The sequence below is a fragment of the Carettochelys insculpta genome, chromosome 33, assembly GCF_033958435.1.
Source record: "Carettochelys insculpta isolate YL-2023 chromosome 33, ASM3395843v1, whole genome shotgun sequence".
NCBI classification, from domain to species: Eukaryota; Metazoa; Chordata; order Testudines; family Carettochelyidae; genus Carettochelys; species Carettochelys insculpta.
This window is the reverse complement of record NC_134169.1, coordinates 2,478,164-2,499,681: the sequence shown is the minus strand read 5'-3', so window position 1 is coordinate 2,499,681 and position 21,518 is coordinate 2,478,164. Positions and strand designations below refer to the sequence as shown.

The 21,518-nt window shown below is 56.3% G+C and overlaps 5 non-coding genes across 5 annotated transcripts; 3 read left to right on the top strand and 2 right to left on the bottom strand.

Annotated features, from left to right (window-relative positions):
- The first annotated feature begins 3,006 nt into the window (after positions 1-3,006).
- TRNAS-CGA (transfer RNA serine (anticodon CGA)) lies at positions 3,007-3,088 on the top strand. Its single transcript has one exon. It is a non-coding gene; the product is annotated as a tRNA-Ser (tRNA).
- A 4,432-nt stretch (positions 3,089-7,520) lies between these two features.
- TRNAI-AAU (transfer RNA isoleucine (anticodon AAU)) lies at positions 7,521-7,594 on the bottom strand. Its single transcript has one exon. It is a non-coding gene; the product is annotated as a tRNA-Ile (tRNA).
- Positions 7,595-10,355: 2,761 nt separating this feature from the next.
- On the top strand, positions 10,356-10,427 carry TRNAP-AGG (transfer RNA proline (anticodon AGG)). The gene has a single exon. It is a non-coding gene; the product is annotated as a tRNA-Pro (tRNA).
- A 555-nt stretch (positions 10,428-10,982) lies between these two features.
- TRNAV-AAC (transfer RNA valine (anticodon AAC)) lies at positions 10,983-11,055 on the bottom strand. The gene has a single exon. It is a non-coding gene; the product is annotated as a tRNA-Val (tRNA).
- A 10,370-nt stretch (positions 11,056-21,425) lies between these two features.
- TRNAI-UAU (transfer RNA isoleucine (anticodon UAU)) lies at positions 21,426-21,518 on the top strand. Its single transcript is given in 2 exon segments — positions 21,426-21,463; positions 21,483-21,518. It is a non-coding gene; the product is annotated as a tRNA-Ile (tRNA).

Genomic DNA, 21,518 nt, shown 5'->3' with positions numbered 1-21,518 from the left:
GGTATCCCTGCTAAGGACGCTGGTCCTTGGTGCAAGAAAAGTGCTTCTTCTTCTGGGGAAGTGAATCCTTTGCCTGAGCCTGTGGGGGCTCAAGATGGAGCCAAGATCCCAGAGCTGGATCTGAGGGCAGCTGAAGCCCAGATGGGAAGTGGGCCTACCTCTGTGTCTCTCAGGGGGGATGATGCTTTAACTCGGTCTGATCCAGTTAGTATCATCAGGGAATCCCAGAGACCAAACGATTCTGGTACTTGTTCTTTGCCTGATACTGAGGTGTTATTGGGAGGGGGTGAGAGGACTCTGTCCTACCAGAGTCATCCTCTCGCCAGGACACAAGAACAGACGGGCAATGGAGTTATGCTGACTAATGAAGATAAAGGAGCTGGTAGCAGAAGGGAGGAAAGGGACCCTAACCTTCTGTCCGGTGGTACTGGCTGTCTGCCTGGAGGAGGATTACATGGGAATCTGCCTAATGGGCCAGAAGTGATCCTGGGTGTAGGTGAACCCCAGGAGCTGGTTGTGGCTCAAGGGAACAGTGCCCCCGTGGAGCCAGACAGGGGTGAGTTATTGTTTGGGGAAGCTCTTAAGGAAGAGAATTTCCCTGAAACTTTTCCTGACCCGTCTGTGGGGACTGCAGAAAATGGAAGTGAGGTGAAGGAGAGTGAACAGGAAAGGTGCTTGTCTGTCTGTAAGAGCCAGAGCAGCCCTTTGCCTGGGGAGAAGTTTGTTTCAGCTCCTGATGGCCAGGACCTGCCTGAGTATGAAACCACTGGCTGTGCTCTGGAAGGGTCCAAAGCAGGCAGAGTAAAAGTTTCTCAGGAATTGGAAGTTGGTGCAAGTAAAGTAAAAACTATCAGGAAATGTAAGCAGCCCTGTAAGAACCAAATAAAACAGCTGCACAGTCAGCCTCTGTAGGATGCAGGAGAGCGCCAGCAATTCCCCATCTCCAGATGGTGAAAACACTTATATTCTCACACTGGACTCCAATTCTAATTCCATGGGGAGGCAGTAGTTGGAGGTGGAAGGACAAAGGAGCTTTGGGCCTGGTGGGCCAGTAAGGGATAAACAGGGATTCCTTCATGTGGATTCTGCGTCTGGGACTCACAAAACTCCTCTCAGAAAGCAGTTTGGTTTGCAAATTTCCAGACTGGCTGGAAGGGGGCCGTCTCCCTGAGATCATCAATGGCCCAGCTCTTGTTAGAAGGGAGGGCACAGCCAGAGAGATCAAATTTCCACCCCAGGGGGCAAGAGAGAAGATTAAAACTTGATGGTGCTAAGAAAGGCCTCAGCCCTTTATCCCCAAAATACCAGATTCTCAAGGATGTTGCACAAAGGTTGTGGTCTACCAAAGAGCAACGTAAATGTACAGTTGCAATGGGGTTGTTCTGTTACTCACGCTGACTGTTGTAACCAAGGGGTGCTGCTACCAAAAGCTGTAAAATTGTACCATGTACTAAAGGTTTGAAAAGAGCCGTGTGACATGATAACATTAATGTAAAAGCATAAATTGTATGTTAAAGGAGTGTGTAACTCTGAAATGTCACCATTGTTCCCTGTAACTAGTCTTGCAACCTCTCACGTAAGGAGGAACATTCCAAACCTATTGTGTGGCATGGAAGGGAAAACTAAGGCACACAGCCATTGTGGTGGTCTGGCTAAATGCCAAGGATGGAAGCATTTGTACCCTCCTTTACTGGACTGTAACTGAATTCCAAACATTGGCTGGAGCAGCTGTATGGACTGGTGGTCAGATGGGGCAGGACCCAGACCACAAAAGACCTGTTTGATCTGTTGGTGCTGCAGCGAGACCAACCAACCCAAGGAAACTAAAGAAACTTGCCCGGCTGCATCACATGAAAAGGGCCAAAACCAAGCTCCTGACTTGGAGCCTCCCCCAGCAGGACTATGATGTGGAGGTGGTGCACATCGAGGGGAGAACAAAGGGTACAGCCAATGCCCTGTCACAAGGGGAGAGCCCCGAACTTCCCCAGGTCACCAGTTGAGTGACCCCGCTCAGTTCGGTCTGAAAGGGGGGAGAAATGTGATGAAGTGGGGGATACCTGTGTGTGTGTGTGAGTGGCTCACAGAGGGTGTGGGGCTCCTGCTGAGGGTAACCCTGACGACCAGGTAACACCTTTGTACTGCAAACAAAGGAGGAGGTGGAGCCTGAGGGGTTTAAATTGGAACTGGGAGTTGGAAGCAGTTAGTCTGAGCTGGGAGAGAGAGACAAAGGAGGGGGCCAGGCCCCAGCTCTGGGGCCCCCTCGGGGCCTCCTCTCCCCAACATGGATTGAACTGGCTGTCTCTGCCGGCTGTACTGATTCCTCTGTACGATGCTGTGTCCTGTCGGCTAATAAACCTGCTGTTTTCCTGCTGAGTGAGAGACTCTCCTGCCTGTGGACAGGGTGCAGAGCTTAGGGGACCCCAGAACCCCATCACAGCTTGTAGGGAGCAAACTAAAGTCTGATGGAAAGTGACTCCAGCATGTGACAGGGAACACAGCCAGAGACACAGAATCCCACCCAGCCCAGACCTGCTTTGGGTCACCCCAGGGCACAAGGGCTCATTCCCTGGGATGCACTGAGTGCGGGAGCCAACTGGTGGGAGGGACCTGCTGACCTCACATCTGTAGGGCAGGTTAACCACATGTCCCTGAGCTCAGCCCATGCTGGAGGGAGCCGGGCAGATTTAGCAGAACACAGTGTCAGATGAGGAGTAGATACGTGTATTTGGGGAAGGGATCCTGAGCGCTGCATCCCAGCCATGTACTTTGTCCATGGTCCTGACTTCCCCTTATAATCCAGCCTCCAGGTCAGAGCTGTTCCCGTTCCCTCCAGAGGGCTGGGGGATGGTCAAGGTGCTCTCTTGTGCCATTGCACCTGGCTGAGCACAGAGAGCCCCAAATCCCTGCTCTGCTGGGAGCCAGGTTGCTGTTTGAATTCTGTGTTGCCAATGACATTGTCTCATTATTGTCCAGTATCCATAATAACAAAACACTAAAGGACTCAGAGCTGTGATGACCGAGTGGTTAAGGTGTTGGACTCGAAATCCAATAGGGTTTCCCTGCGCGGGTTCAAATCCTGCTCACAGCGAAGCCTCCCTTTTACCCCCACCCAGGGCAATTCATCCACACGCACCCTGTGTGCGTGGCAAATGCAAGAGGCTGGGTCCCTAATCCTGCTGCACAAAGGCTGGCTGCTTCGGGGGAGAAATGCCACAGTTGTGATGTGGTCGCTGCTCCAGCACAAGCTGGCTGCTGCCACCTGCTGTGAGCAAAGCTCCAGACAAGTAGGCGTCTCTCCCGTGCCCCACTCTGCTCTGCTTCTGCAATGCTGTCCTGCTCTGTCTCTGCCTGCACCCATCTGCCTCATCCCCCAGTGTCTGCTGGTGTCTGCCTCCACCCGTCCCTGCCCCACCTTCTGCCCCGGGGTCACCTCCTGCTGCACTCAGGCAGGAAATAGTGGCAAGGGCCTGGCCCATGGCCCTCATTGCCCCACTGACATTGTAGGGCTGGGGGTAGCCTGAAGTGGGGCAGAGGAACCTCTAGGGGAGAGCCTGACAGCAGGGAGAGGCAGGTGCAAAGTGGACAGAGGGGGTTGTGGGGTGAAGAGGGTAAAAGCTGGGGTGTGGTTGGCTGACCCATCTAAGATGGTGTCTTCTGGTCACAGCCGTCTCTGGAGATGGGAGTTCCAGCTGCTGGATGGGGAGGGGTGTGGGCCAGGCCAGTGAGTGGCTGAGGCAGGGGCAGGCCAGCCCAGTGGAAAATATTGGGGTGACAAGGAGGTTCATAGTTGACTAAAGTTTTCCATCCCACTTGGTGCAGTGCCAGGGTTGGGGGCTGCTGGTGGGGGAAGGTAGCACAGATTACAAGGACCCCCCCACCTTTATTAACACAGCCTCTCCACTCCCATACCAGGTCGGACTTGCCATTCAGGGTCTGGCACAGTGGGGTGTGAGGGCAGGAAGGTTTGGGCCACAGCAGTGGCCTCCCTCAGAGCAGCTGAGGTGAACACAACAGCAAGGCCCCTTTGGGTTTGGTCCATGGGAGGGCTGTGTACCAGTGGGGGATGCAGGCTGATTTCCAGGAGGTTCCTCTAACGCCGAGCCGCTGTCCTCACCACTTACTGATGGGAGCCCAGAGAGTCTCTGCTCATTGCAAAACGGCATAAGAAGCAGAACATCTGCCTGCCAGAAAGGAGGGCTCAGGTGCCGCTTTTCTGTGTGGCCAGTTGGACACAGTGTTGGACTTCGGATGAGACCATTGGTGGTCTGAGTTCCTATGTGCTCCTACTTGCTCTACACTCACTCTGTGCAGCCTTTGCCCACAGATTGCAACCTTCTCCTTGGCTGCTCTGAGCAATGGTCTGGCTCCAACTGGACTCTGGGAAGCAGTCGCTGGGCAGGCATGAGCCTTGGCTGCTCCCACTGAGCCATTACCTTTCTGGACTTGCCAAAGAAGGTGGGGGGTAAATCAGGCTTGTGTGTGGAGCAGTTTCCCTCTTCCAAATGGTGCTCATCCTTGTGCTGCAGGGAGCTCATTTAATAGCCCCTTTGCAGTACTGGGGGTTTCTCTGCTTCTCATTCGAAGGCGAGAAACCTCTTGAGGCCACATCCCCTGCTCCACTGCCACACTGAGTCCCATAGGTGGAAGCAGTGAGAGAGCTGCTGAGGAGCTGGCTTACCACTGCCTCACCACTTACCATTCTTACCACTGCCTGAGCATTGTTGTTGATACCTATCAACAACCGATCAGTCTGCTATTCACTCCCTGTGACTCCAACAGCGCCCAAGTCACTGTCTGCTCTATCATGTCAAATGCCTTTTGAAAATCAACAAAGCTACTGCAGATGCTGGAGAACGTCGCCAGGCGCGAGCCTGGGCAATTTTTGGGACGCTGGGCTGCCCAGACGCCAGCGTCCCCCTCTCGGCTTTACTGATATCGTCCAAAGGAGAGGATAACCTCTACGTCTGGTACCAGCTCAGCTGCAGGAACTGCCAGGTCAATGCCAGAAGTTGGCACAGAACCGCCTTAGGACTCCCCTCGGGATTTTCTGTCAGGGTTTACTCCCTCAGCCTTGCTCCTTCCCAGGATAAACCACAAGGCAGTGGGGCGGGTTGCACACAAGCTATCCGCAACCTTTAGCTGACAGAACTCGGCTCACACCAAGCATCACAGCTTAGAAAGCCAAGACACTTCCCATTTCACCAAGGAGCAGGACATCTCCTCTCTCCACTTCCAACAGAGAAATTGAAAGAAAAGAAGAACTAAACCTGAGAATTGAACCCAGACCAACTGCTCGGAAAGCAGCTGTGCTAGTCACTACACCACCAACACCTGCTTGAGGAGAGTGGGCAACAACCAGAAATATGAATCACGGAGCATGTGTCTTCAACCCCATGTTCTGGTTTCATTTGCTTTAGATCACTCAGCTGATGGGAATAAGGGGACTTCGAAGTAGGCGGGGCCCTTTCGAAAAGGAGCCCCATCAGGACAAGCCGCGCGGCGGTGAGGCGCGTCAATTTCGAAGTGCCGCGGCCACCCGCATGCTAATGAAGCACTGAATATGCATTTCAGCGCTTCATAAGTAAACTTCGAAGTGGCCATTTGCATGCCCGTTTCGAAGTTTGGGGCTAGTGTAGACACGGCCCCTGAGTGATAGTAGCTTTCTGAGTGGGAGAAGCTAGGTCAGTGGGGAAGCTGTGGTGTGCACCTGGGGAGAGAAAGTTTCATCAACCCCCATTTGAAAAACTACTCTGGGCTGGGACAGAAAAAGGAGCCTGGGGAAAAAGAGTTTGTCCGACAGGGACCTGAAGATGAGTGATTCAAGCAAGAGTGAAATGTGGGTGTAGGCCAGTGGCAGAGTGTTTGATTTCAGATGAAGTGATCTTCTTTCTAATCCATGCTCCCCTTTTCAAAGGCAGCCACTTGTATGACAAGAGTTGTCTCACGTTAACCAACATGCTCTGGATTTCTATAGTACGGGGATCCTGAAAATGGAAATGAACCCTTAACATTTGTCAGTGCCCATGCAGACAAACTTAGCAAATCCCTCCCTCTGCTGAAATCTGGCTCCACAGGGAAACTGACATTTGACACTGACATGAGGGATTTTGGGTCTCATTTCCATAAAGAGATGCTCGTTCAGAGTCTATCCAATACGTCACTTCCAGCAGGAAAGGTCTCTGCACACTTTGTAAATGTGTGTGTTGAGAGGATGTCAATTACTCTGGGAATTCACAGCGAAGGCCATTACGTCCTCCCTCAGCTCGATATTCATACACACGCACCACCAAGCTCCCCAGTCCCTGCATTTCTCTTCATTCTCTGCAGGCTGCTTATTGTCAAAGAAAAATTAACCCTTTTAATCTTTCCGGGGGCTTGAAAGAAATGTTGCCTTACAGCCAGGTGGAGATGGGTAAGTTATTGAAGAACAGTGTATTCCAAACCAACGCTGCTGTGCAGCGATAGCCCCAGCATGGCCCCAGGGTCTCTATTCACAGACAGGCTCTGCTGTGCATGGACCTGCCCTGATGAAACATGTTTTGTTTGTTCTGGGGCTGCCTTGCAGCGTGAAGGCGTCATTGTGAACTAGATTATTTTGGAGGAATAATTCTGGAATAAACTCTTCTGAAATAACTCTGCACCTCTCTGGTCAGGGCCTGTCAGCATCACGTAAAGCACCAGAATGTCCATTGTGGCCTGTGACAGCTGCACTGGGGATGCTGGTGCCAGGGCTGGAAGCTCCCGAGGAGAGGGAGGGGATCTGGTTTGCTTGGCCTTCTCCCTCTGAGGCCACCTGTGCTCCTCCTCCCATTTCACCTCTTCCTATCCCAGCTCTGCCTCTTCCCCTGAGCTCTGCCCCCAGCTGCCTGCTGCTCTCTCCTCCCCTCCCCACAGGCCTCTCCCCGTTCCCCAAGGGCTGCCAGCCAACCCCACCTCTGCAGAGACCCACCCACCCATCCTGTCACCTGTACCTCTCTGCCCCTCTCCTGAGCTCCCGTGGGCAAAGCTGCTCATCATGGACTTCCTCCAGGGCCTGCTCCTTGTGCTTCTGCACCCCACCCCCAAGGGCCCTTCCTGTGCCTTCCCCAGCCCTCTGCCCACCAGAGCAGCGGCTGGGGGACCTGAGTGAAGAAGCAGAACTCAGGCAGGAAGAGGAGCAGGGCAGGCAGGGACTGGCACCACTGGTGAGTTACCTGGGCCTGTGGTGCTGCAGAAGCAGGTGTCCAGGGAGGGAGCCTGTGAGGCCAGAAGGCCTTAGGTGGGGGGAGCAGAGAAAGCCAATGGAGCTGCTGTAGGGGCTGGTGCCCTTGGCAGGGGGCTCCTGCTGCTCCTTCCTGCGGGAGGTGTGTGGTGCAGAGCTGCAGAACCTCACCAACCCCAGACCCACTCTGCAGCCCTTCCCTCTGCCTGGGGTGGTGACTCTGACTTGCTCCCTGCCAGCCTCTCAGCCTGGTTCCTTCAGCTCTTTGGGCCTCCTGCCCAAAGCAGCCACAAGAAGGAAAGCAGAAAAGACCTGCCCATGGCCAGCATGGGGCTTGAACCCACGACCTTGGCGTTATTAGCACCACACTCTGACCAACTGAGCTAGCCGGCCAGCTGCAAAAAGTCTCACAAGGGGCCTTTTTGGAAATGAGCAACAGGCAGCTGCAGGGCCACTGGATGGAGGTTTCCTCCCCTCCCCCACCAGCCTGGCCTCCCCTTTCACACTCTCTCACCCATCCCCCACTGCTCTGAGCCCAGCTGGGGGTTCCCTCAGCCCCGGCTGCCCCTTGCCAGCTGTCCTGGGCCCTGCAGTGGGTCCCTCAGATCCTGTCTCTCCCACCCCTCCCCAGTGCCCTGATCCCCTTGTCCCCTCAGACCCTGCGGACCCCCCCACTGCCCTTTTCCCCTCCTCCCTCAGCCACAAGCCCTGGTCGGGTTCCCCTTCAGACCTGCCACCCGTCCCCCCTGACAGCCGAACTCCTCCTCCCTCTGCACTGCACAGTCACCAGCTGAAACCTTGGGCCCTGCCCAGGGGCTGTGTCAGAACAGAGACAGCCCGTGGGTGCAGCCCCTGCCTGGGGGGATCCTGCGGCTCTGTCTTCACGTGCCGCTGCTTCCAGAAGTGGCGTAATAATGAGCTGTCCAGGAGATGCGAATGGGGCATGGATGGAAATGTTCTGTACCTCATTAGCACATGGGCGCATGATTTGGAGCCCAGAAGAAGCTCTTCCAGACTCCACAATACACGTTCAGACGCGCGGCCCACGGGGATCTTACAGAAGGAAACGCTCCCTCCAGAAGCCCCTTCTGCCTCAGTTTTGCTTTCCTTTTTTAGTCTTTAATTTTTATTTATTTTATTTTTTAATTCCTCACGAGGCCGCTCAGTATTGTCACATTATTGGTGCTGTGGGGTGCGAGAAGAGTTTGTAACGGTCTCATAAGAGCAGTCCGACCCCTCTGTGAACCCTTCGAGGAATCCTAAACAGATGCATGCAGCCAATACTTCAAGGCTACACGCTGCAAAACAACTCATCCTGCCCAAAACAAGGCGCGCTTGCCAAGACTTCAAGGCTACGCCGGCAGTCGGCCACAAGAGGTAGTGATCAGGAATGCATCGGCAATTTTAGGCAATCTTATGTTAATGAGTTCAGCCTTATCAGCTAGAGTTAGGAGGCCTGTTACAGAGCCTGTCCCCGAGCGAAGCTCCGACGCGTCGGGTTTTCCCCCACTGGTGACTGCGGCATCTCCGGGGCTCCCGCCGCGGGTGTCACGCGCTTTCAATAAACCAAATATAGCACTCGCCTTCTGGGTGCAGCCTCGTTTCTAGGGAACCCGAGCCTGGTTGGTTACAGATACATTTGGGGACAAAATTATTTGCAACAAGATTCCAACATTTAATCTCCTCCTCATAATGCCAAACCAAAGCTAATTATTTTCCCCAGGTCAGACTGGGGGAGGTCTCAGGGGGTGGCCGAGCTCGTTGGAGCATCACAAAACGAGCAGTTCTGTACCACCTTAAAGACGAACACATTCCTGTATGAGGGAAAGAGCTAATTGGTAGTTTCGTTCACTGTCACAGTTAGATTATTGCTTTGGTAAGAGGGCTGATAATAGGAAGATGGGTCCTTGAGCCCGAAGGCGTGTGGCCACCACCAGAAGAACTGTGGGACATGCAGCAGAGCCAAGGGATGGGAGGGAAGCTGGAACATGCATGGAACGAACTGTGACCTTCCCTTTCCTTTCAGAGATGGGGGTTCATGATCTCCTCATGCCACAGTGCCTGGCTGTGTGTTTTCTTTTAACCATTCTCAGTTCTCCGTATTGCCTTACACGCATTGCTGGTCAGCAAACTTTCTCCGCTATTAATCTCTGTGCCTATCTATGCTGTATGGTACTTCTATCTTTCCCAAATCCTGCTTGCTCGTCTGCTAGATGTTCTTTGAGCAGTGACCTCAGTCTCTCCACCAGTATCATCATCAGCACCTTGCCCAGATGACTCATTAGTGCAATCCTTCTGTGCACTTCCTATCTTCTGGACTGTCACTAGCACGGACCTTGTCCATTCCTTAGTGGCCTTTCCTTCTTTCCTTGCGACGCTACAGAGTTGGTGTGTTTCCTGAGTCATACTGAATCATACTTTCTCTGCTGTATTTGATCATCTCTTCCATGAGCTTATCATTTCCAGGGCTTTTGTTTTTCTTTAGTCGTCTCACTGCTCTTTCTGCTTCCTCCTTCGAAATACCAGATGAAGCTCTGCTATCTGCACACACCTGACTCCCTGCCAGCCCCAACTCCTGGGCCTGCCCAGCTTTGATGGTGTTTGGATCTTGTAATGCATGGGAGCAAGCTGAGCTTGTTCTGGGTGGAGTCACATGGACCAGGCAGGTAAAGAGTGGTGAGGACTGAGCCCAGACGCACTAGCCCCCTGAGCTCGTGAATCTCACTCCAACCAGGAGGGAGTGTGGGGAAGTCCTTGGCAAGGTGAAGTCAGGTGCAGCTGGTGTGTGGGGCTGTTTGGTTTACTTTTGTCTAAAACTGTGAGAAGTGACGTTTGCTTTTTCTCAGAAGCCGGGTTTGTTTCGCAAGGCCAAGTGTTGCTCAGGGAGCAGGAAGTCTTGAGTTGAACTCCCTGATGCTCCCCCCAAAGATTGTGTTTGTTGCTCTCTCTGACTTGGTGTTGCCGACATTTTTCTGACACAGAATGTGGTTTGTAATCTGTCCTGAGTGTGTAGTTGGTTTCTTGCTTCAAAGCTGTGAGGGGAGCTTGGAAATGACCTTGGAAAGGTGAAGTTAGGTGTAGTGTTGATCAGAGCACTGGGGGTTTATTGAAACCTGATTCTGCAGAAAGCCCAGTACATCCTTCTTGAACTAGGGGCTTGTTGGTCTAGGGGTATGATTCTCCCTTAGGGTGGGAGAGGTCCTGGGTTCAAATCCCAGACAAGCCCTTGTTCAACCATTGTCCAATAGCTGATCCCAACAGGTCAGTGGCTCATGTCCTCTTATGTGATTTTCCTCTCTTCATTTGCTCAGTGCAATGGAACAGGCACTTGCTACTGGATGGCTCCGCTCAAGCATCAGCTCTGTCAAGATATGGTCCTGCCACTGACTGACTACACCCCTCCTGTTCACTGTGGCAGCCCCTCTTGCTGGTAGACACCACAACTGTCCAGCTTCTGACTCCCCCTCCCCCTTTTGTCTGGATGACTTGGCTGTTCTCCCTTCTGAGCTACAGTCCTTCATTTCTCTGTCACTCCCAGTCACCCAGACCATCTTCTCATTCCCTGCCACAAGCCAGATCTATGCCCTCAGTGGAGTTGGTGGAAACCAGGTGCTCCCTCGCTCCCTCCCTCTGGTTGCAGCCCAGCAGGGACCCTACACCAATAGCAAAGGGGATGCTCAGCTGATGTCACCCCAGAGTCAGACTTATTAGAGTGTTTGGCCTGGGCACAAGGAGATGAGCCATCCAGCATAAGGGGGAAACACAGTAATTGAAACTTTGATGCTTCTGCCTGGTTTTGACCCAGGGACCTTTTGCGTGTTAGGCAAACGTGATAACCACTACACTACAGAAGCCCTTATCAAGGACCTTTCCCATCCCCACAATTCGATCCACAAGGCACCACTTGCCCTGGCACACATGGCTGGAGAACCTTCGAGAAATGGGGGGAGCCCCTCACACACTCAGCTGCTCCAGCAGAGGGTTGCAGCTGCACCCAGGAATTATGCCTTGGGCTTCAAGGGGAGTGTGACATACTAGAGCTGGGAAGAGCAACCAGTAACTCCCATCTCCCTGCTGTGTGTGTCAGGGGGATCTGGCACAGAAAGCAGCCCAGAGAGAGAGCAGCAAAAAGTCAGGAGCTGCTGAAAGTCATTTTCATCTCGACATACGACAATCCTCAATGCACAGGAAACGTTAAGAAATGAACTAAGCTGTGGGTTGTGAGGCAGCAGCTGTGAGCTGGACAGAGCCAGAGACAAGGGAGGTGAGCAACACCTGGTGGGTGTTGCTGAACAGACATTACGATTGTTAAACAGGGGAGCCACAACTCACCTGCATGAGCCCAGCCCAGCAGAATGGCTTAACTTTGCCTGGAGACTTTACAATGCCCCCAGATGTGCCTGGCCTTGTGTTCTCCAAGCACACGTGGAGTTTGCAGATGAGATCAAGCTGGGAGGGTTTGCAACTGTTTTGGAGGATAGGCTCAGAATTCATAATAAGCTGCACCAAGTGGAGACAAGGTCTGAGGTAAACAGCAGCTAACCAGGCAGCAGGAGAAAACAGTGCGTTGAAGAGACTTTCTCTGGGCCTCGCTGAGCAGGGGCCCCAGGGTGACTCATCCACATGGAGACCTGCTTTGGGCCCTGTGGCTGGTGCTGCAGGCTGATCTCTTGCCCCCAGTGTCAGAGAGAGGGGAATGTGACATTCATCCCCCCTGGGCAAGTGTCTACACCTTTCCCAGCTGCGCGCTGCACAGCCCAGCCCAGCCCAGCAGCTGGGAGAGACCAGAGCCTCTGAGCCAGCCTTGGGAATGGGCCCTTCCCTCAGAGGCAGCTGCCCATGTCACTGGCTGCAGCTGAGACAGGGCTGCCCCCACCTTGTCCCCATGTCTGGCTGCAGCAATGCACCCTGGTTGTGTCTGGGGCCCTGCTCACCCCAGGAAGCCGCACTGCAGGGGACAGGAGTGAGCAAAGCATTGGTGGGCCAAACCAGCCCATCCTATGTGCCCAGCCAGCCAGCAAGTGGCAGGAAGGTTCCTGGCAGGACTGATTTTGGTGGATATGAAAACCCACCATGCAGGTGGGCTTATTTAGCTGAGTGGTGAAGGTGATGGTTTGCTAATCCCTTGTATTTGGCATGAATGGGTTCAAATCCCATCTTCAGGGTTGGAACTGCTTTTGTTGAGCCCCAGCCCCAAGGGGAGGCTGCCAGTGGAGGGGTGAGATGATTTCATTTACCCTGACAGGGCCCAACCTGTCTGCAAAGGCAGCCGAATTGTGTGCTGCTCCCTGGGGCTCAGCAGGGCCCCAAACTCAGCCAGGGGTGTGGTGCCTTGGCAAGGAGGGGGCAGCCTGTGAAATGGGCAGCTGCCTCTGAGGGAAGGGCCTGTCCCCAAGGCTGCCTCAGGGTCTCTGGTGCCTCCCAGCAGTGGGCTGGGCAGTGCCCATCTGGGAAAGGAGACTTGCTCAGGGGGAATGAATGTTTCTCTGCCCTTAACAGCAAGAGATGCAGCTACAGCTTGGGCCTGGGGCAGGTCTCCATTCAAACGTCCCACTCAGGGACTCTTTCTCTCACCTTCAGTTCCCTGATGTTTTAGCCTGATCTTCATGCTCCTTCCTTTAAGTGCCATGCCTGCAATGGAAATAGCCTGGCTGCTCCAGGTACAGGCACCGCCACCAATCATGCAGGCGAAGGAGAAGCTATGGGAAACACAACCTCAGACATCTCAACACAGACTGATGAGTTCTAGAGCCCCAACCTGTTACAGGCATGTGGGTGAGTCAGCCCAACCAGAGGCCGAGCTCCAGTGGGCCTCACTCATTTAGCAGGATGAGGAGCTCTAACTCGGATACACCTGTGTGCAAAAAAGCCCAGCCCGTGGAGGGAGAGAGATTGAGGACAAACCACCACAGCTCCAGCAGGTCTCACAGACATTTGAATTCAGATTTCAGAATCCTGTGTGGTGCCACTTACACAATGCGATTGGCAAATTTTAGCTCTTTTGGGCAGCGCTGAGACTTTTTGTGAGCTGGCACCCTGCACTCTATGCCACCCTCCAGCTGTTTCACCTCTCAGGACACTCCTTCCTACCCCATCTCTACCCCTCTTCTCCCTGAGAGATTGAGCCCGTACCTTCTCGCTGCCCCCTCCACCTGGCTGGAGAGTGACTCTCTGAAACCCCCAGAGTTTTGAAACAGCTTTATAATAACCAGCCTGCAGAGAATTAACAGAAATACAGATATGGGGAGGGATGTTGGTGCTTGTGTACGAATATGGAGGTGAGGAAGCACATAATGGCCCTGGCTGTGAATTCCTACAAAATTGACATCCTCTGTCCACACACATTTACAAAATGTGCAGCTGCTTCATTGCTGAATGTGATACATTTGATGGACTCTGAATGAGAACCTCTTTAGAGAAATGTAGAGCAACGAAGGGTCCTGTGGCACCTTATAGACAAACAGAAAAGTTTAGAGCATGAGCTTTCGTGAGTTAACTCACTTCTTCAGATGCTTGACAAGCATCTGAAGAAGTGAGTTAACTCACGAAAGCTCATGCTCTAAACTTTTCTGTTCGTCTATAAGGTGCCACAGGACCCTTCGTTGCTCTACAGATCCAGAATAACACGGCTACCCCTCTGATCTTTAGAGAAATGAGACCCAAAATTCCTCATATCGGTGTCAACAGTCAGTTGCCCTGTTTAGCCAGATTTGAACTGAGGGAGGGATTTGCTAGGTATATATGCCATGGCTCTGGCAAACATTGAGGGCTGGTCTCCATTTTAACCCCCGCCCCACGCAGTAGAAATCCAGAGTGTGTAGGGAAAGGTGAGACAGCTGTAGTCACACAAGTAGCTGCCTTTTAAAGGAGGGGCTTGGACTTGAAACAAGACCACTTGATCTACAGTCAAACACCGAAACCCTGACCTACCCCCACATTTCACTCTTGCTTCTGCCACTGATCTTCCGGCCCCTTTGAACAAACCCTCCTTCCCCAGGTTCCCTTTTCTGTCCCCACCCTCAGGGGTTTTACAAATGGGGTTTTATTAAACTTTCTCTCTCCCGGTGCACACCACAGCTTCCCCCTACTGACCTGGCTTCTCCCACTCACAGAGCTGCCCTCACTCAGGGAGGCTGGTTTCATGTGAGTGGGGGACGGCTCTCCCATCCACTTGGGCTGTGCCACACTTGGCCACAACTTTGAAATGGCCATTTTGAAGATTACTGATGAAGTGCTGAATTGAATATTCAGCGCTTCATTAGCATTAGGATGCTTCCAGCTGCGGTACTGTAACACGTCCCGTGACGCCCAGCCCCTTGGTCTAGGGCGGGCGGCAACAAAAGAGGGGGGTTAGGGCACCAGCCCGCACTCAGTTCGGGCAGTCAGCGGCTCACCACTACCCCCGTACAGGCCCCAGCCCTCAGTCCAGGGCGGGGCAGCAATTCACAAGAGTTAAGCACCAGCCCAGCCCTCAGTTTGGGGCGGGGCAGCACCACAAGGGTCTACAGACAGGCTCAGCGGGGGCTGGCCCTGTCAGGGAGGGGGGTAGGGGGTCGCAGGCCCTCCCACTCCACTGCGACCCGGCCCTGGGGGTCGCTCATGTGCAACCCCGGCAGTGGGGATCCAGACCGCAACACACTGCCATTGGTTCGTGAGCGTCGTTCCCCGGGCCACTTCCTACCTCACCCTCTGTTGGCGGCAGGTCCCAGTCCATCTGGTCGAGGGGTCCTCCTACGTCGGTCTCCTCTGGGTCATCCACCTGTGGGGGCCCCAGCCAATTGTCCATGACCACGTCGTTAGGGTAGTCAGGCGGCGGCAATACAGGAGACGCAGGGCGGTCCTGGGTCTGAGTGTTGTAGGGATCCGCCGGGACTCTGGGGCAGCCCGCCCCCGGGGCCTCTTCCACAGCAGGGGGTCTCCACCGGCGGGAAGGTTCTGGTAGGTCCGGGAAGTGCGGGTAGTCTCCTTGGGGCATATGGACCCGGGGTTGCGTGGAGCCTCTGGGGGCCTGCTCCTCTGGCCTGGCCGGGCAGCCGCAGGCCCTCTCCCTTTGGCCCCGGGGAGCTCGTGCAGGCACGTCCTCCCTGCCCGGAGGCCCAGCCCTGAATGGTTCCCGCGTCCCTCCTTTGGCTCTTCTAGCCCTTGGCCCCGCCCCCTGAGGGGCGGGCCTCTGGTCTCCTGACTCTGGCCCCGCCCACCAGGGCCTCTGCATAGCTTCCCCGGCCTCCGGGTCTGCGGGAGGCCATACTGACCCGCTACATTCCCCCCCCCTCAAGTCCGTCTCCCATGCCATGGGGGCGGGCTCTTCCATTTCCCCCAGGCGGTACAGGAAGTCTGCATTTATGTGGTCCTTACCTGCCCGATGACGTACGTCAAAGGCGTATGGTTGCAGTGCCAAGTACCACCGCATAGTCCGGGCATTCGTATCCCTCATTCGCGCCAGCCACTGTAAGGGTGCATGGTCTGTAACTAGGGTGAAGGGGGCGCCCAGCAGGTAGTACCTAAGGGCGTCACAGGCCCACTTCACCGCCAGGGCCTCCTTTTCTATAACGGTGTAGCGCTGTTCCCTGGGGAAGAGCTTCCGGCTGATGTAAACTACAGGGTGGTCCTCTCCGTCCACCTCCTGGGACAGGACAGCTCCCAGGCCTACACCGGAGGCATCCGTCTGCAGGATGAACGGACGAGTGAAGTCGGGGCTGTAGAGGACTGGTTCCCGTATTAGGCATTGTTTTAGTGCCCGGAATGCCTTGTCGGCAGCCGCAGTCCACACCACCCTTTGTGGCTGGGTTTTCGTTAACAGCTGCGTCAGGGGAGCTGCAACTGAGGCGAATTCAGGGATGAAGCGTCGGTAATATCCTGCCAGTCCCAGGAACTGTCGTACCTGTCGCTTGGTACTGGGGGGAGGGCAGGCCGCTAAGGCCTGTACCTTGCCCACGAGGGGCTTTACCCGGCCCCCTCCTATGGTATACCCAAGGTAGGTCATCTCCTGCCAACCAATCCGACACTTCTTTGGGTTCATTGTTAGGCCCGCGGCCCTCAGAGACCTAAGGACCGCGGCCACCTGGTCTAGATGTTCCTCCCAGTGACGACTATATATAATGATGTCATCAAGGTAGGCCGCGGCATAGTCCCGGTGGGGCTGAAGGAGATGGTCCATAAGCCGCTGAAAAGTCGCCGGGGCACCATGGAGACCAAAAGGCATCTGGGTGAACTGATATAGGCCTGATGGGGTCGCGAAGGCGGTCTTCTCTCGTGAGGAAGGTGTCAGGGGGATCTGCCAGTACCCCTTGCTGAGATCCAGGGTACTAAAGTAGCGGGCGGCCCCCAGACGTCCCAGCAGCTCATCGACGCGGGGCATCGGGTACGCATCGAATTTGGAGACTGCGTTCACCCGCCTAAAATCGATGCAGAACCGCTGGGTGCCGTCGGGCTTCGGGACGAGCACCACGGGGCTGCGCCACTCGCTTTGGGATGGCTCTATAACTCCCAGAGCCAGCATCGCCCGTACCTCCTCCTCTACTACGTCACGCATTCGAAAGGGTAGTGGACGCGTGGCGTCGCGAACCACCTTCCCTGGCTCCGTGCAGATGACGTGGCAGACCAGGGAGGTGTGTCCTGGGAGGGCCGTGAAGTTCTCTCGGAACGCCTGGAGGAGGCACTGGGCCTGTTTCCGCTGCTCCCCCGTTAGCGTTGCCCCACGGGCCGGTTGTACAGGTTCCTCCCCATGAGGCACCTGGGGTCCTAGTTCGGGTTCCGGGGGGCAGGGGTTTATCATGAAGCCCTCCCGGTCCCGCCATGGTTTTAAAAGGTTAATGTGGTACCGCTGTGTCTTCTTGCGGCGGTCGGGTTGGCGGACTTCGTAGGTGACCGGCCCTACGGCTCGAACCACCTCGTAGGGTCCCTGCCACCTAGCCAACAGCTTCGATTCGCTGGACGGCAGTAGGACCAGGACCCGGTCACCTGGCTCGAAGCTGCGGCTCCGTGCCTCCTGATTGTACGATCGAGCCTGGGACACCTGCGCAGTTCTCAGATTTTCCTCTGCGAGAGTCCCTACCCGTTCCAGGTGCTTCTGGAGCTGGAGAACATATTGCAGCAGTCCTTTTGAGGGGGACGCGGTTTGTTCCCAGACCTCTCGCACCAGGTCAAGGACTCCCCGGGGACGCCGTCCGTATAACAGTTCAAATGGCGAAAACCGCGTAGAGGACTGGGGAACCTCGCGGATGGCCAAAAGCAAGGGGGGCAACAACTGATCCCACCGTCGCAGGTCTTCTGGGGGGAATTTGCGCATCATTTCTTTTAGTGTGCGGTTGAATCGCTCGACCAGGCCATCTGTCTGAGGGTGGTACACGGAGGTGTGTAACTGTTTGATCCCTAGGAGGGCACAGACCTGTTTCATCAGGCGTGATGTGAAGTTAGTTCCCCGGTCCATAAGCAGTTCCCGTGGTAATCCTACCCGGGCAAAGATCTTCATTAGTTCCCCCGCGATGGTGCGGGCCGTGATATTGTGCAGGGGGATTGCCTCCGGGAAGCGAGTGGCATAGTCCACGAGGACTAACACAAACTTATAGCCGGCTACGCTCTTAGGGAGTGGGCCCACTAGGTCCATAGCCACCCGCTCGAACGGGGTCCCCACCACTGGCATTGGAACCAGAGGGGCCCTAGGGACCCGCAGGGGCGCAGCAAGCTGGCACGCGGGGCAAGAACTACAATAGTCCTTCACATCTTGGTAGACCCCGGGCCAGAAGAATCGGGACAGTATTCGGGCCACGGTTTTCTCTTGGCCCAGATGGCCTGCAGCAGGGATGTCATGGGCCAGCTTCATCACGGCCCGTCGGTGGCACTTCGGCACAAAAAGCTGTGCCCATTGGCCCTGGGTCTGGGGGTCCCGATTCACCCGGTAGAGCCGATCCTGGCGTAGCTCAAAGTGGGGCCATTGCGTCATGAGCTGGGGGTTTGTCGCCACCCCGTCGATGGCCGCCACCTGAGAATAGGCCCGACTTAGTGTGGGGTCGTCTTTTTGATCGCGACAAAAGTCTGAGGTTGCCCAGTCGTCGGGGCTGGTCCCTTTTGGGCCTTCAGCAGGTCTTTCCTCTGGGGACTCCAGGCTCGGCTCCACACTCTCCTCGGGTGGGTCCTTGGGCGTGTCCCCTTCTAGAACAGGGGCTGCCTCTTCGTGGGGTCCCGTGGCCGGCCGGAAGATGTCTGTGAAGCCTGGCCAGTCCCGACCCAACACCACAGGGTACGCTAGTTGGGGGGCTAGGCCGACGACCAGATAATGGGTCACCCCTGCCACCGTCAGGGGCACTCGTGCGCTGGGGTAAGGGCGCACATCGCCATGGATACATTGGAGCCGGATAGTCCCTAGAGCGGGGTCAGCCTCCAGGCCGGCACGTTGGCGTATTAGAGTCTGGCTGCACCCCGAGTCCACTAAAGCAATCACGGCTTTGTTTCCCACGAGGACTGGGACTGTAATTGTGGGTGCCTGAGGAGGTCGCGCCCTCTTTTCAGCCGCTCACACTCGGCCAAAGCTACAGATGCCTTCCGGGCAGTCCCGTTGGAGGTGCCCCCATTGACCGCAACTGAAGCAGGGTCCTACCGCGGGTTGGGCCCGCCCCCGGGTTTGGCGCCCCTTAGGATCTGGTGGTCGCGTGCTAGTAGCCCCCTCCATCCGCCCCTGGGGTTTACCGGGGTCCTGCTTCAGGGGCGTCGTCCGACATGGACTGGGTGGGTCCCGCAGCTGGCCGGACGATTTGGAGAGGGGCTCCTCTGGCTTCCCAGCTCCCCGACGCAGGGGCCAGGACGATGGGACCAGGCCCGTGGGTGCCTCTGGCTCCTCCGCCACTAGGAAGTCTTCCATAAGGCCCACAGCAACTTGCACGGTGGCAGGGCGGTGGCGCCGCACCCAAGCCCGTCCTCGAGGTGGGAGGATGCAGAGGAGTTGTTCAAGCACAACCTGCTCCACGACCTCTGCGGAGGTTCTCACCTCCGGCTGCAGCCACCGCCGGCACGCGTCCCTCAACTCCTGTGCCACGCACCGTGGCCGGGCTCCCGGGGGGTAGGTCAGGGACCGGAAGCGCTGGCGAAAGGTCTCCGGGCTGACGTCCAATGCGTCTAGGACGGCTGCCTTTACCCGGTCATAATCTCGGGCGTCTTCCACCGACAACGCCCGATAGGCTCTCTGGGCCCCCCCGGTCAAATAAGGGGCCAGTAATGTGGCCCACTGGCTCTGGGGCCACCTGGCCACCACTGCTACCCGCTCGAAGGTGACCAGGAAGGCCTCCGGGTCATCCGCGGGGCCCATCTTCGTCAGGCGTACCGGCGGGGCCGACGCTGGGCCCTCCCCAGGAGCTTCTTGCCGTGGCTCGGCGGGTAACGGCACCAGGGCTGCCAGCTGCTGCAGACATCGTTGCTGGTGCTCCTGGCTCTGTGCCATCAGTTCCGTCAGGAGCCGCTGCTGCTGGGCTCCCAGCTGCTGGAGTAACTGCTGCTGCTGCTGTAGTTGGGCAGCTTGCTGCTTTTGCTGGCTCTCCGCCAAATACTGCAGTAACCTGTCCACCTCCATTGGGGAAGCAGAGTTAGCAGCAAGACAAGAACCCACAACACAAGCACCAGAGGGAAAGAGGAGAGAGAGAGAGAGAGGAAAAAAAAAAAAAAGATAGCGGACAGTTGCCCTCACTGTCCAGGGACCTTCCCCTCCGTGGGTCTGCGCCCACTTCCTCACCCCTTACGTCAGGGGTGGGGATCGGGTACCCACATTCTCCACCACGTGTAACACGTCCCGTGACGCCCAGCCCCTTGGTCTAGGGCGGGCGGCAACAAAAGAGGGGGGTTAGGGCACCAGCCCGTACTCAGTTCGGGCAGTCAGCGGCTCACCGCTACCCCCGTACAGGCCCCCAGCCCTCAGTCCAGGGTGGGGCAGCAGTTCACAAGAGTTAAGCACCGGCCCAGCCCTCAGTTTGGGGCGGGGCAGCAACACAAGGGTCTACAGACAGGCTCAGCGGGGGCTGGCCCTGTCAGGGATGGGGGTAGGGGGTCGCAGGCCCTCCCACTCCACTGCGACCCGGCCCGGGGCCCTGGGGGTCGCTCACATGCAACCCCGGCAGTGGGGATCCAGACCGCAACACACTGCCATTGGTTCGTGAGCGACGTTCCCCGGGCCACTTCCTACCTCACCCTCTGTTGGCAGCAGGTCCCAGTCCATCTGGTCGGGGGGTCCTCCTAGGTCGGTCTCCTCTGGGTCATCCACCTGTGGGGGCCCCGGCCAATCGTCCATGACCACGTCGTTAGGGTAGTCAGGCGGTGGCAATACAGGAGATGCAGGGCGGTCCTGGGTCTCAGCGTTGTAGGGGTCCGCCGGGGCTTGGGGGCAACCCGCTCCCGGGGCCTCTTCCATGGCGGGGGGTCTCCACCGGCGGGAAGGTCCTGGTAGGTCTGGTAAGTCCGGGTAGTCTCCTTGGGGCATACGGACCCGGGGTTGCGTGGAGCCTCTGGGGGCCTGCTCCTCTGGCCTGGCCGGGCGGCCACAGGCCCTCTCCCTTTGTCCCCGGGGAGCTCGTGCAGGCACGTCCTCCCTGCCCGGAGGCCCAGCCCCGAATGGTTCCCGCGTCCCGCCTTTGGCTCTTCTAGCCCTTGGCCCCGCCCTCTGAGGGGCGGGCCTCTGGTCTCCTGACTCCGGCCCCGCCCACCAGGGCCTCGGCATAGCTTCCCCGGCCTCCGGGTCTGCGGGAGGCCAGACTGACCCACTACAGGTACTTTGACAGCGCTGCTTTCCAAAGCACGTGGCTCGGCACGGCTACACGGGGGCCCTTTTGGAAAAGACCCAACTCCTTTCTAAATCCCCTTATTCCTCTCAGTGGAGGAGCCCTTTTAGTGCCTTACCCACAGCAGCTGTGTGGAATAGCAGAAGCACAAGCTGGAGTTGGAGGAGAGGCAGCCAAGGGGGCTGAGAGGGGGTAAGTGGGGATGGGCCCCAAGCTGCTGCCCCAGTGTAAAGAGGGGGAGGATCCTGATGCCATGTCACAGCCTTGGAGAGGGTTTGTGATCTGCCCCACACTGGCCCCCCAGACAGGTTCTGCTCTGTGACTCCCCCACTGGGTCCCAAGGCCACAGCAGCATTTGGCACCATGGAGGCAATGGAGGTGAGGGGCTGTGACCTGTCAAAACAGGTCCTGCTGCTGAAATATGACCTGACCCCTAAGTCACCTGGGTCCCCCCTAAAAACACAGCTCCAGTGGCGCAATGGGTTAGCGCACAGTACTTATAGAGCAGTACTGCCCTAGACATGCTGAGGTTGTGAGTTCAAACCTCCCCTGGAGCA